Raw genomic sequence first — 14,300 nt, 5'->3', positions numbered from 1 at the left:
AAAACAGGCTAAAACAAGGAAAACAATGTTTAGAAGCTGTAAACAGCTATGTTAGTGTTTATGGGGTTAAAATGTGTCTTAATCCAATGCAACTGACTAGTTATAAGAGTTTGAGATAGATGTGGAGAGTTTAAAAGCCACTTATACCCATTTTGTCCCAAAACAGGCTAAAACCAAGAAAACATTGTTTAGAAGCACTAAACAGCTTTGTTAGTGTTTCTCGGGTTAAAATGTGTCTTAATCCAATGCAACTAACTAATTATAGGAGTTTGAGATAGATGTGGAGAGTTTAAAAGCCACTTATACCCATTTTGTCCCAAAAAATACTAAAACCAAGAAAATATTGCTTAGAAGCACTACACAGCTTTGTTAGTGTTTCTGGGGTTAAAATGTGTCTTAATCCAATGCAACTGTCTAATTATAAGAGTTTGAGATAGATGTGGAGAGTCTAAAAGCCACTTATACCCATTTTGTCCCAAAACAGGCTAAAACCAAGAAAACATTGCTTAGAAGCACTAAACAGCTTTGTTAATGTTTCTGGGGTTAAAATGTGTCTTAATCCAATGCCACTGACTAGTTTTAAGAGTTTGAGATAGATGTGGAGAGTTTAAAAGCCACTTATACCCATTTTGTCCCAAAACAGGCTAAAACCAAGAAAACATTGCTTAGAAGCACTAAACAGCTTTGTTAGTGTCTATGGGGTTAAAATGTGTCTTAATCCAATGCAACTAACTAATTATAGGAGTTTGAGATAGATGTGGAGAGTTTAAAAGCCACTTATACCCATTTTGTCCCAAAACAGGCTAAAACCAAGAAAACATTGCTTAGAAGCTATAAACAGCTATGTTAGTGTTTCTGGGGTTAAAATGTGTCTTAATCCAATGCCACTGACTAGTTATAAGAGTTTGAGATAGATGTGGAGAGTCTAAAAGCCACTTATACCCATTTTGTCCCAAAACAGGCTAAAACCAAGAAAACATTGCTTAGAAGCTGTAAACAGCTATGTTAGTGTTTCTGGGGTTAAAATGTGTCTTAATCCAATGCAACTAACTAATTATATGAGTTTGAGATAGATGTGGAGAGTTTAAAAGCCACTTATACCCATTTTGTCCCAAAACAGGCTAAAACAAGGAAAACATTGCTTAAAAGCACTAAACAGCTTTGTTAGTGTTTCTGGGGTTAAAATGTGTCTTAATCCAATGCAACTAACTAATTATAAGAGATTGAGATTGATGTGGAGAGTTTAAAAGCCACTTATACCCATTTTGTCCCAAAACAGGCTAAAACCAAGAAAACATTGCTTAGAAGCTGTAAACAGCTATGTTAGTGTTTCTGGGGTTAAAATGTGTCTTAATCCAATGCAACTAACTAATTATATGAGTTTGAGATAGATGTGGAGAGTTTAAAAGCCACTTATACCCATTTTGTCCCAAAACAGGCTAAAACCAAGAAAACATTGCTTAGAAGCTGTAAACAGCTATGTTAGTGTTTCTGGGGTTAAAATGTGTCTTAATCCAATGCAAATGTCTAATTATAAGAGTTTGAGATAGATGTGGAGAGTCTAAAAGCCACTTATACCCATTTTGTCCCAAAACAGGCTAAAACCAAGAAAATATTGCTTAGAAGCACTAAACAGCTTTGTTAGTGTTTCTGGGGTTAAAATGTATCTTAATCCAATGCAACTAACAAATTATAAGAGATTGAGATAGATGTGGAGAGTTTAAAAGCCACTTATACCCATTTTGTCCCAAAACAGGCTAAAACAAGGAAAACATTGTTTAGAAGCTGTAAACAGCTATGTTAGTGTTTATGGGGTTAAAATGTGTCTTAATCCAATGCAACTGACTAGTTATAAGAGTTTGAGATAGATGTGGAGAGTTTAAAAGCCACTTATACCCATTTTGTCCCAAAACAGGATAAAACCAAGAAAACATTGCTTAGAAGCTGTAAACAGCTATGTTAGTGTTTCTGGAGTTAAAATGTGTCTTAATCCAATGCAACTAACTAATTATAGGAGTTTGAGATAGATGTGGAGAGTTTAAAAGCCACTTATACCCATTTTATCCCAAACAGGCTAAAACCAAGAAAACATTGCTTAGAAGCAATAAACAGCTATGTTAGTGTTTCTGGGGTTAAAATGTGTCTTAATCCATTGAAACTAATTAATTATAAGAGATTGAGATAGATGTGGAGAGTTTAAAAGCCACTTATACCCATTTTGTCCCAAAACAGGCTAAAACCAAGAAAACATTGCTTAGAAGCACTAAACAGCTTTTTTAGTGTTTTTGGGGTAAAAATGTGTCTTAATCCAATGCAACTAACTAATTATAGGAGTTTGAGATAGATGTGGAGAGTTTAAAAGCCACTTATACCCATTTTGTCCCAAAACAGGCTAAAACCAAGAAAACATTGCTTAGAAGCATTAAACAGCTTTGTTAGTGTTTCTGGGGTTAAAATGTGTCTTAATCCAATGCAACAAACTAATTATAAGAGATTGAGATAGATGTGGAGAGTTTAAAAGCCGTTTATACCCATTTTGTCCCAAAACAGGCTAAAACCAAGAAAACATTGCTTAGAAGCTGTAAACAGCTATGTTAGTGTTTCTGGGGTTAAAATGTGTCTTAATCAAATGCCACTGACTAGTTATAAGAGTTTGAGATAGATGTGGAGAGTCTAAAAGCCACTTATACCCATTTTGTCCCAAAACAGGCTAAAACCAAGAAAACATTGCTTAGAAGCTGTAAACAGCTATGTTAGTGTTTCTGGGGTTAAAATGTGTCTTAATCCAATGCAACTAACTAGTTATAAGAGTTTGAGATAGATGTGGAGAGTTTAAAAGCCACTTATACCCATTTTGTCCCAAAACAGGCTAAAACCAAGAAAACATTGCTTAGAAGCTGTAAACAGCTATGTTAGTGTTTCTGGGGTTAAAATGTGTCTTTATCCAATGCAACTGACTAGTTATAAGAGTTTGAGATAGATGTAAAGAGTTTAAAAGCCACTTATACCCATTTTGTCCCAAAACAGGCTAAAACAAGGAAAACATTGCTTAAAAGCACTAAACAGTTTTGTTAGTGTTTCTGGGGTTAAAATGTGTCTTAATCCAATGCAACTAACTAATTATAAGAGATTGAGATTGATGTGGAGAGTTTAAAAGCCACTTATACCCATTTTGTCCCAAAACAGGCTAAAACCAAGAAAACATTGCTTAGAAGCTGTAAACAGCTATGTTAGTGTTTCTGGGGTTAAAATGTGTCTTAATCCAATGCAACTGACTAGTTATAAGAGTTTGAGATAGATGTGGAGAGTTTAAAAGCCACTTATACCCATTTTGTCCCAAAACAGGCTAAAACCAAGAAAACATTGCTTAGAAGCTGTAAACAGCTATGTTAGTGTTTCTGGGGTTAAAATGTGTCTTAATCCAATGCAACTAACTAATTATAGGAGTTTGAGATAGATGTGGAGAGTTTAAAAGCCACTTATACCCATTTTGTCCCAAAACAGGCTAAAACCAAGAAAACATTGCTTAGAAGCTGTAAACAGCTATGTTAGTGTTTCTGGGGTTAAAATGTGTCTTTATCCAATGCAACTGACTAGTTATAAGAGTTTGAGATAGATGTAAAGAGTTAAAAGCCACTTATACCCATTTTGTCCCAAAACAGGCTAAAACCAAGAAAACATTGCTTAGAAGCACTAAACAGCTTTGTTAGTGTTTCTGGGGTTAAAATGTGTCTTAATCCAATGCAACTAACTAATTATAAGAGATTGAGATAGATGTGGAGAGTTTAAAAGCCACTTATACCCATTTTGTCCCAAAACAGGCTAAAACAAGGAAAACAATGTTTAGAAGCTGTAAACAGCTATGTTAGTGTTTATGGGGTTAAAATGTGTCTTAATCCAATGCAACTGACTAGTTATAAGAGTTTGAGATAGATGTGGAGAGTTTAAAAGCCACTTATACCCATTTTGTCCCAAAACAGGCTAAAACCAAGAAAACATTGTTTAGAAGCACTAAACAGCTTTGTTAGTGTTTCTCGGGTTAAAATATGTCTTAATCCAATGCAACTAACTAATTATAGGAGTTTGAGATAGATGTGGAGAGTTTAAAAGCCACTTATACCCATTTTGTCCCAAAAAATACTAAAACCAAGAAAATATTGCTTAGAAGCACTAAACAGCTTTGTTAGTGTTTCTGGGGTTAAAATGTGTCTTAATCCAATGCAACTGTCTAATTATAAGAGTTTGAGATAGATGTGGAGAGTCTAAAAGCCACTTATACCCATTTTGTCCCAAAACAGGCTAAAACCAAGAAAACATTGCTTAGAAGCACTAAACAGCTTTGTTAATGTTTCTGGGGTTAAAATGTGTCTTAATCCAATGCCACTGACTAGTTTTAAGAGTTTGAGATAGATGTGGAGAGTTTAAAAGCCACTTATACCCATTTTGTCCCAAAACAGGCTAAAACCAAGAAAACATTGCTTAGAAGCACTAAACAGCTTTGTTAGTGTCTATGGGGTTAAAATGTGTCTTAATCCAATGCAACTAACTAATTATAGGAGTTTGAGATAGATGTGGAGAGTTTAAAAGCCACTTATACCCATTTTGTCCCAAAACAGGCTAAAACCAAGAAAACATTGCTTAGAAGCTATAAACAGCTATGTTAGTGTTTCTGGGGTTAAAATGTGTCTTAATCCAATGCCACTGACTAGTTATAAGAGTTTGAGATAGATGTGGAGAGTCTAAAAGCCACTTATACCCATTTTGTCCCAAAACAGGCTAAAACCAAGAAAACATTGCTTAGAAGCTGTAAACAGCTATGTTAGTGTTTCTGGGGTTAAAATGTGTCTTAATCCAATGCAACTAACTAATTATATGAGTTTGAGATAGATGTGGAGAGTTTAAAAGCCACTTATACCCATTTTGTCCCAAAACAGGCTAAAACAAGGAAAACATTGCTTAAAAGCACTAAACAGCTTTGTTAGTGTTTCTGGGGTTAAAATGTGTCTTAATCCAATGCAACTAACTAATTATAAGAGATTGAGATTGATGTGGAGAGTTTAAAAGCCACTTATACCCATTTTGTCCCAAAACAGGCTAAAACCAAGAAAACATTGCTTAGAAGCTGTAAACAGCTATGTTAGTGTTTCTGGGGTTAAAATGTGTCTTAATCCAATGCAACTAACTAATTATATGAGTTTGAGATAGATGTGGAGAGTTTAAAAGCCACTTATACCCATTTTGTCCCAAAACAGGCTAAAACCAAGAAAACATTGCTTAGAAGCTGTAAACAGCTATGTTAGTGTTTCTGGGGTTAAAATGTGTCTTAATCCAATGCAAATGTCTAATTATAAGAGTTTGAGATAGATGTGGAGAGTCTAAAAGCCACTTATACCCATTTTGTCCCAAAACAGGCTAAAACCAAGAAAATATTGCTTAGAAGCACTAAACAGCTTTGTTAGTGTTTCTGGGGTTAAAATGTGTCTTAATCCAATGCAACTAACGAATTATAAGAGATTGAGATAGATGTGGAGAGTTTAAAAGCCACTTATACCCATTTTGTCCCAAAACAGGCTAAAACAAGGAAAACATTGTTTAGAAGCTGTAAACAGCTATGTTAGTGTTTATGGGGTTAAAATGTGTCTTAATCCAATGCAACTGACTAGTTATAAGAGTTTGAGATAGATGTGGAGAGTTTAAAAGCCACTTATACCCATTTTGTCCCAAAACAGGATAAAACCAAGAAAACATTGCTTAGAAGCTGTAAACAGCTATGTTAGTGTTTCTGGAGTTAAAATGTGTCTTAATCCAATGCAACTAACTAATTATAGGAGTTTGAGATAGATGTGGAGAGTTTAAAAGCCACTTATACCCATTTTATCCCAAACAGGCTAAAACCAAGAAAACATTGCTTAGAAGCAATAAACAGCTATGTTAGTGTTTCTGGGGTTAAAATGTGTCTTAATCCATTGAAACTAACTAATTATAAGAGATTGAGATAGATGTGGAGAGTTTAAAAGCCACTTATACCCATTTTGTCCCAAAACAGGCTAAAACCAAGAAAACATTGCTTAGAAGCACTAAACAGCTTTTTTAGTGTTTTTGGGGTTAAAATGTGTCTTAATCCAATGCAACTAACTAATTATAGGAGTTTGAGATAGATGTGGAGAGTTTAAAAGCCACTTATACCCATTTTGTCCCAAAACAGGCTAAAACCAAGAAAACATTGCTTAGAAGCATTAAACAGCTTTGTTAGTGTTTCTGGGGTTAAAATGTGTCTTAATCCAATGCAACAAACTAATTATAAGAGATTGAGATAGATGTGGAGAGTTTAAAAGCCGTTTATACCCATTTTGTCCCAAAACAGGCTAAAACCAAGAAAACATTGCTTAGAAGCTGTAAACAGCTATGTTAGTGTTTCTGGGGTTAAAATGTGTCTTAATCCAATGCCACTGACTAGTTATAAGAGTTTGAGATAGATGTGGAGAGTCTAAAAGCCACTTATACCCATTTTGTCCCAAAACAGGCTAAAACCAAGAAAACATTGCTTAGAAGCTGTAAACAGCTATGTTAGTGTTTCTGGGGTTAAAATGTGTCTTAATCCAATGCAACTAACTAGTTATAAGAGTTTGAGATAGATGTGGAGAGTTTAAAAGCCACTTATACCCATTTTGTCCCAAAACAGGCTAAAACCAAGAAAACATTGCTTAGAAGCTGTAAACAGCTATGTTAGTGTTTATGGGGTTAAAATGTGTCTTAATCCAATGCAACTGACTAGTTATAAGAGTTTGAGATAGATGTGGAGAATTTAAAAGCCACTTATACCCATTTTGTCCAAAAACAGGCTAAAACCAAGAAAACATTGCTTAGAAGCTGTAAACAGCTATGTTAGTGTTTCTGGAGTTAAAATGTGTCTTAATCCAATGCAACTAACTAATTATAGGAGTTTGAGATAGATGTGGAGAGTTTAAAAGCCACTTATACCCATTTTATCCCAAACAGGCTAAAACCAAGAAAACATTGCTTAGAAGCAATAAACAGCTATGTTAGTATTTCTGGGGTTAAAATGTGTCTTAATCCATTGAAACTAACTAATTATAAGAGATTGAGATAGATGTGGAGAGTTTAAAAGCCACTTATACCCATTTTGTCCCAAAACAGGCTAAAACCAAGAAAACATTGCTTAGAAGCTGTAAACAGCTATGTTAGTGTTTCTGGGGTTAAAATGTGTCTTTATCCAATGCAACTAACTAATTATAGGAGTTTGAGATAGATGTGGAGAGTTTAAAAGCCACTTATACCCATTTTGTCCCAAAACAGGCTAAAACCAAGAAAACATTGCTTAGAAGCTGTAAACAGCTATGTTAGTGTTTCTGGGGTTAAAATGTGTCTTTATCCAATGCAACTGACTAGTTATAAGAGTTTGAGATAGATGTGGAGAGTTTAAAAGCCACTTATACCCATTTTGTCCCAAAACAGGCTTAAACCAAGAAAACATTGTTTAGAAGCACTAAACAGCTTTGTTAGTGTTTCTCGGGTTAAAATGTGTCTTAATCCAATGCAACTAACTAATTATAGGAGTTTGAGATAGATGTGGAGAGTTTAAAAGCCACTTATACCCATTTTGTCCCAAAAAATACTAAAACCAAGAAAATATTGCTTAGAAGCACTAAACAACTTTGTTAGTGTTTCTGGGGTTAAAATGTGTCTTAATCCAATGCAACTGTCTAATTATAAGAGTTTGAGATAGATGTGGAGAGTCTAAAAGCCACTTATACCCATTTTGTCCCAAAACAGGCTAAAACCAAGAAAACATTGCTTAGAAGCACTAAACAGCTTTGTTAATGTTTCTGGGGTTAAAATGTGTCTTAATCCAATGCCACTGACTAGTTATAAGAGTTTGAGATAGATGTGGAGAGTTTAAAAGCCACTTATACCCATTTTGTCCCAAAACAGGCTAAAACCAAGAAAACATTGCTTAGAAGCTATAAACTGTTGGGATTTATGAGACAAAGCTCACAAGAGAGGGTAGACAAACACTTGGTGAATGAATCCCCCTTTACCCACAACAAACTAACTCATTCTCAAGGGGGAGGAGAGAACATCAACTTGTGATGAACTCCCCATAAACAAGGCTTAGTAAAGAGTAAATAAGAAGACTTTAGGTGAGATTTGGGAAGAGAATAGGCTGCCTTAAGGGCAGCCTCTAACCGTTTACCCCTAGGCTCTCTACATTGCTAATAAGAACATAAACACTTGTGTAGAGAGGAGAAGATGGGAAACGGGTTCTCTTAGTATTAGATAATGTTGTGATCATTTACATATGAGAGATTATACATTAATATAGGAGAAGAAGGTCATATGACCGTTAGACACAAGGAGAGAAGAAGAAGGTGATAGGGACGTTCTCAATTCAACTTGGTGAAAGCGACTTCCTTCCTTCACCAAACGCTCACGTGAATCTTCTCCCTTCCTTCCTTTTCCTTGTGGGTTTTCCTTTCTTCTTCTTTATGGGCCTCTCTCCCTTGTAAGGCCTCGTTTTCCTTTCTCCCAAGCCTCTCAAACTCGGCCTCTCTATCTACTGGACCGAGCGTAGGCCTCTCTATCTACTGGACCGAGCGTAGGCCTAAGGGCCGAGACCGTACGGACGGGCCTTCTCTTCATTGTACGGACGGGCCTGTACGGACGGGCCTGTACGGACGGGCCTTCTCTTCAATGTGTTCACGGCCTAACTGGCCGCTCACCGGACATGGGTCCGTTCACGGACACGGTACATGGTACCGGACACGGTACATGGTACCGGACACGGTACATGGTACCGGACACGGTACATGGTCGCTCACGGACACGGACATGGCCTTACCGGCCTTTACATGGCCTTTCCGGCCTTTCTTCTCTTCTTCCAAGGCTCGGCCTTACCGGCCTCTCCTCTCTCCTCCTTGGTACATTCTAATACTCCCCCGCACGCTTGATCGGTGGGACACCATGGGGACCAAAGATCAAGGGTGGACTAGTGTCATCTACCTCATTAAAAACCTCAACAAAGAAAACCTCTTGGGATAAAACTTTGTTAAGGGAAAAAGAGTATAGACTCCACTATCCATGATGTCCCTTGACCTTGGTTTGCAAAGAACTAGCTCCCTTCTCTTTGGATTTGAACCGCTCCTACTCCTTAGTCCATCTTGCCTTTAGCACACTTCTTATGATCTCCATCTTTGCACCTTTAGAATTTCTTTGAGGCTCTCATAATCTCCTTTACCCTTGAAACAAGTGATAAAGAAGCAAGAATAAGTGTATGTTATGAGGAATATCAAAGACAATTTTTCAAATCTCTTTGAGGCTCTCATAGTCTATAATGTATGAGGAATATCAAAGACAATTTCTTTGAGGCTCTCATAATCTAATGTATGAGGAATATCAAAGTAAATTTCTTTGAGGCTCTCATAAAACAATAATGTATGAGGAATATCAAAGACAATTTCTTTGAGGCTCTCATAATCTAATGTATGAGGAATATCAAAGTAAATTTCTTTGAGGCTCTCATAAAACAATATGAGGAATATCAAAGACAATTTCAAAAGTGACAATTTAAGAGATCACATGAGAGAGTAAAGGCTAGTAATGGAGCTAATATAATGAATTTAAGATAATAATTTAAATAGAGTAGAGTTTAGAGCACAGCCTTTTTATTTCGGTGTCTTTGATGGAGAAGAGGAAGAGAGTTTATCATTGTTGCGGTTTGAACTCTCTTCTTGAGACCGCTTCTTTAAAACGCGTCAGAATGATATATGCCCACTGTTTCGGACATAACTTTCGAACGGCTGCTCGGATTGGTATGATTTCACTTCCACTGGCAAGATGACTCTCTGGTCTCGAACTTTGGTGAAGAACGCGGAAGCTGAATCGCAGTGGAAGGGTTTCGTCCGAGTCGATCTTTGAGACGTCTCGGCAAGGACTTGCTTGTTGCCGAGAGTTTGGAACAGGGAATGTGAGGGGCGGCGAGTTTAAGTATAACGTCTATCTCCCCCGTACCATTGACTTGATGATGAGCTGACATCTCATCATTTTCCTTGAAACCTTGTGCTTGACCTCCCTTAAAGTCTTGTGCACATCCGATCAGCACCTTGGCACTAATACACATGTCCTTGGGCTGATTCATCACCTTCCACCAGCTCTCTCCACTAGAACTTCCTCCATAGCTTTATCTCTCTCGGTCAGCCTTAAATAGACCACCTCGCTCAAAAGAGTCTTCTGCTCTCCTCGGATGAGTCTAACCGCCGGAGTTTAATACCCAAAGCTTTATCTCTCTCGGTCAGCTTAATAGGTTACCTCGCTCAAAAGAGTCTTCTGCTCTCCTCGGGTAAACCTGACCGCCGGAGTTTATTACTATGGTGGTGAAACGTGTGGTCTAAGAAGCTTGATGGCCATTGGTTCTAACTCCAAGCATTGTGCTGCGCCTTCTCATGGCTTCTTTGTAGCCTTCAACCTCGCCACTTCTTCTTGAGATAGCAAGTGAGCTCCACACAATCTTCAAGTTTGAAACTGAAACCAAAATTTAATGGGACAGATTCTAAACAAGAGATTGTTAGGGGTTAGAGTATAGAGTGTAGAGTAGAGTATAGAGTGTAAATGGAGAATAAGTAACCAAAGAGAGTATAATAGAGTATATATATAAGAGAATGGGGGGTAGTATAAGATGGATGGAGTGTAGAATTGGACTCAAGAGTTCCAATGGACAGAGTTATACTCTGTTTTCTTGAGTTTGAGACAACTTTGACAGCCAAGAACAACCAACAAGACAATCTCTTTTGGTGCTTTAGTGGCTGAAACACATGGACCGATTGGAAAATTAATCTCTCCAACGGTTTAGACAAATTTCATGGTAGAATCACTTAAACAAAGTGTTCTCCAAGATCTTAAGGCTTTAGATCCACGAAAATAACATAAAGAAGATGCTTTTCGTGGTCACAAGCAAACAAGAAACAAAAGAGCCTTTGGAACACCCTATTGTCCATCGGTTAAAACAAAGCATTCTTGGACCAGCTTTAATCTCTTTGACCAAGCAGACCATATATGCGAAAAACAAGGTCTCTCTCTTCCTCAAGCGTGAATCCTAACCATGAACACAACCGATTTGCTCATTAGTTCATCACTACCTCATTTTGTACCCAACTTTCACCAAATCGGTAAAGCTTAAGAATGAGGCTTTTAAAGCTTAAGGATGGGGCTGTAAAATCGATTTCTCTTTACACACTTGGTCTACAAGTTCTAACAAGACAAGAGACCAAGCTTACTCAACATTGAGCTGTTAGAGAATCGTTTTTAACAACAAAAGCAAAGTTAAAGCTTTAAAGAACAAGGCTAAGCGAATTAACACTTAAGCAAAGTTTAAAACTTTCACTAAGCTATCTCCTAAGAGATTTAAACCTTGAGAACGAGTTTGAATCACCAAGAACAGAACCGGCTCTGATACCATGTTGGGATTTATGAGACAAAGCTCACAAGAGAGGGTAGACAAACACTTGGTGAATGAATCCCCCTTTACCCACAACAAACTAACTCATTCTCAAGGGGGAGGAGAGAACATCAACTTGTGATGAACTCCCCATAAACAAGGCTTAGTAAAGAGTAAATAAGAAGACTTTAGGTGAGATTTGGGAAGAGAATAGGCTGCCTTAAGGGCAGCCTCTAACCGTTTACCCCTAGGCTCTCTACATTGCTAATAAGAACATAAACACTTGTGTAGAGAGGAGAAGATGGGAAACGGGTTCTCTTAGTATTAGATAATGTTGTGATCATTTACATATGAGAGATTATACATTAATATAGGAGAAGAAGGTCATATGACCGTTAGACACAAGGAGAGAAGAAGAAGGTGATAGGGACGTTCTCAATTCAACTTGGTGAAAGCGACTTCCTTCCTTCACCAAACGCTCACGTGAATCTTCTCCCTTCCTTCCTTTTCCTTGTGGGTTTTCCTTTCTTCTTCTTTATGGGCCTCTCTCCCTTGTAAGGCCTCGTTTTCCTTTCTCCCAAGCCTCTCAAACTCGGCCTCTCTATCTACTGGACCGAGCGTAGGCCTCTCTATCTACTGGACCGAGCGTAGGCCTAAGGGCCGAGACCGTACGGACGGGCCTTCTCTTCATTGTACGGACGGGCCTGTACGGACGGGCCTGTACGGACGGGCCTTCTCTTCAATGTGTTCACGGCCTAACTGGCCGCTCACCGGACATGGGTCCGTTCACGGACACGGTACATGGTACCGGACACGGTACATGGTACCGGACACGGTACATGGTACCGGACACGGTACATGGTCGCTCACGGACACGGACATGGCCTTACCGGCCTTTACATGGCCTTTCCGGCCTTTCTTCTCTTCTTCCAAGGCTCGGCCTTACCGGCCTCTCCTCTCTCCTCCTTGGTACATTCTAATATAAACAGCTATGTTAGTGTTTCTGGGGTTAAAATGTGTCTTAATCCAATGCCACTGACTAGTTATAAGAGTTTGAGATAGATGTGGACAGTCTAAAAGCCACTTATACCCATTTTGTCCCAAAACAGGCTAAAACCAAGAAAACATTGCTTAGAAGCTGTAAACAGCTATGTTAGTGTTTCTGGGGTTAAAATGTGTCTTAATCCAATGCAACTAACTAATTATATGAGTTTGAGATAGATGTGGAGAGTTTAAAAGCCACTTATACCCATTTTGTCCCAAAACAGGCTAAAACAAGGAAAACATTGCTTAAAAGCACTAAACAGCTTTGTTAGTGTTTCTGGGGTTAAAATGTGTCTTAATCCAATGCAACTAACTAATTATAAGAGATTGAGATTGATGTGGAGAGTTTAAAAGCCACTTATACCCATTTTGTCCCAAAACAGGCTTAAACCAAGAAAACATTGCTTAGAAGCTGTAAACAGCTATGTTAGTGTTTCTGGGGTTAAAATGTGTCTTAATCCAATGCAACTAACTAATTATATGAGTTTGAGATAGATGTGGAGAGTTTAAAAGCCACTTATACCCATTTTGTCCCAAAACAGGCTAAAACCAAGAAAACATTGCTTAGAAGCTGTAAACAGCTATGTTAGTGTTTCTGGGGTTAAAATGTGTCTTAATCCAATGCAAATGTCTAATTATAAGAGTTTGAGATAGATGTGGAGAGTCTAAAAGCCACTTATACCCATTTTGTCCCAAAACAGGCTAAAACCAAGAAAATATTGCTTAGAAGCACTAAACAGCTTTGTTAGTGTTTCTGGGGTTAAAATGTGTCTTAATCCAATGCAACTAACGAATTATAAGAGATTGAGATAGATGTGGAGAGTTTAAAAGCCACTTATACCCATTTTGTCCCAAAACAGGCTAAAACAAGGAAAACATTGTTTAGAAGCTGTAAACAGCTATGTTAGTGTTTATGGGGTTAAAATGTGTCTTAATCCAATGCAACTGACTAGTTATAAGAGTTTGAGATAGATGTGGAGAGTTTAAAAGCCACTTATACCCATTTTGTCCCAAAACAGGCTAAAACCAAGAAAACATTGCTTAGAAGCTGTAAACAGCTATGTTAGTGTTTCTGGAGTTAAAATGTGTCTTAATCCAATGCAACTAACTAATTATATGAGTTTGAGATAGATGTGGAGAGTTTAAAAGCCACTTATACCCATTTTGTCCCAAAACAGGCTAAAACCAAGAAAACATTGCTTAGAAGCTGTAAACAGCTATGTTAGTGTTTCTGGGGTTAAAATGTGTCTTAATCCAATGCAACTGTCTAATTATAAGAGTTTGAGATAGATGTGGAGAGTCTAAAAGCCACTTATACCCATTTTGTCCCAAAACAGGCTAAAACCAAGAAAATATTGCTTAGAAGCACTAAACAGCTTTGTTAGTGTTTCTGGGGTTAAAATGTGTCTTAATCCAATGCAACTAACTAATTATAAGAGATTGAGATAGATGTGGAGAGTTTAAAAGCCACTTATACCCATTTTGTCCCAAAACAGGCTAAAACAAGGAAAACATTGTTTAGAAGCTGTAAACAGCTATGTTAGTGTTTATGGGGTTAAAATGTGTCTTAATCCAATGCAACTGACTAGTTATAAGAGTTTGAGATAGATGTGGAGAATTTAAAAGCCACTTATACCCATTTTGTCCAAAAACAGGCTAAAACCAAGAAAACATTGCTTAGAAGCTGTAAACAGCTATGTTTGTGTTTCTGGAGTTAAAATGTGTCTTAATCCAATGCAACTAACTAATTATAGGAGTTTGAGATAGATGTGGAGAGTTTAAAAGCCACTTATACCCATTTTAT

Source organism: Camelina sativa, chromosome 2 (assembly GCF_030686135.1).
Source record: "Camelina sativa cultivar CO46 ecotype springtype chromosome 2, ASM3068613v1".
Classification (NCBI taxonomy): Eukaryota; Viridiplantae; Streptophyta; class Magnoliopsida; order Brassicales; family Brassicaceae; genus Camelina; species Camelina sativa.
This window is presented reverse-complemented; position numbering follows the sequence as displayed.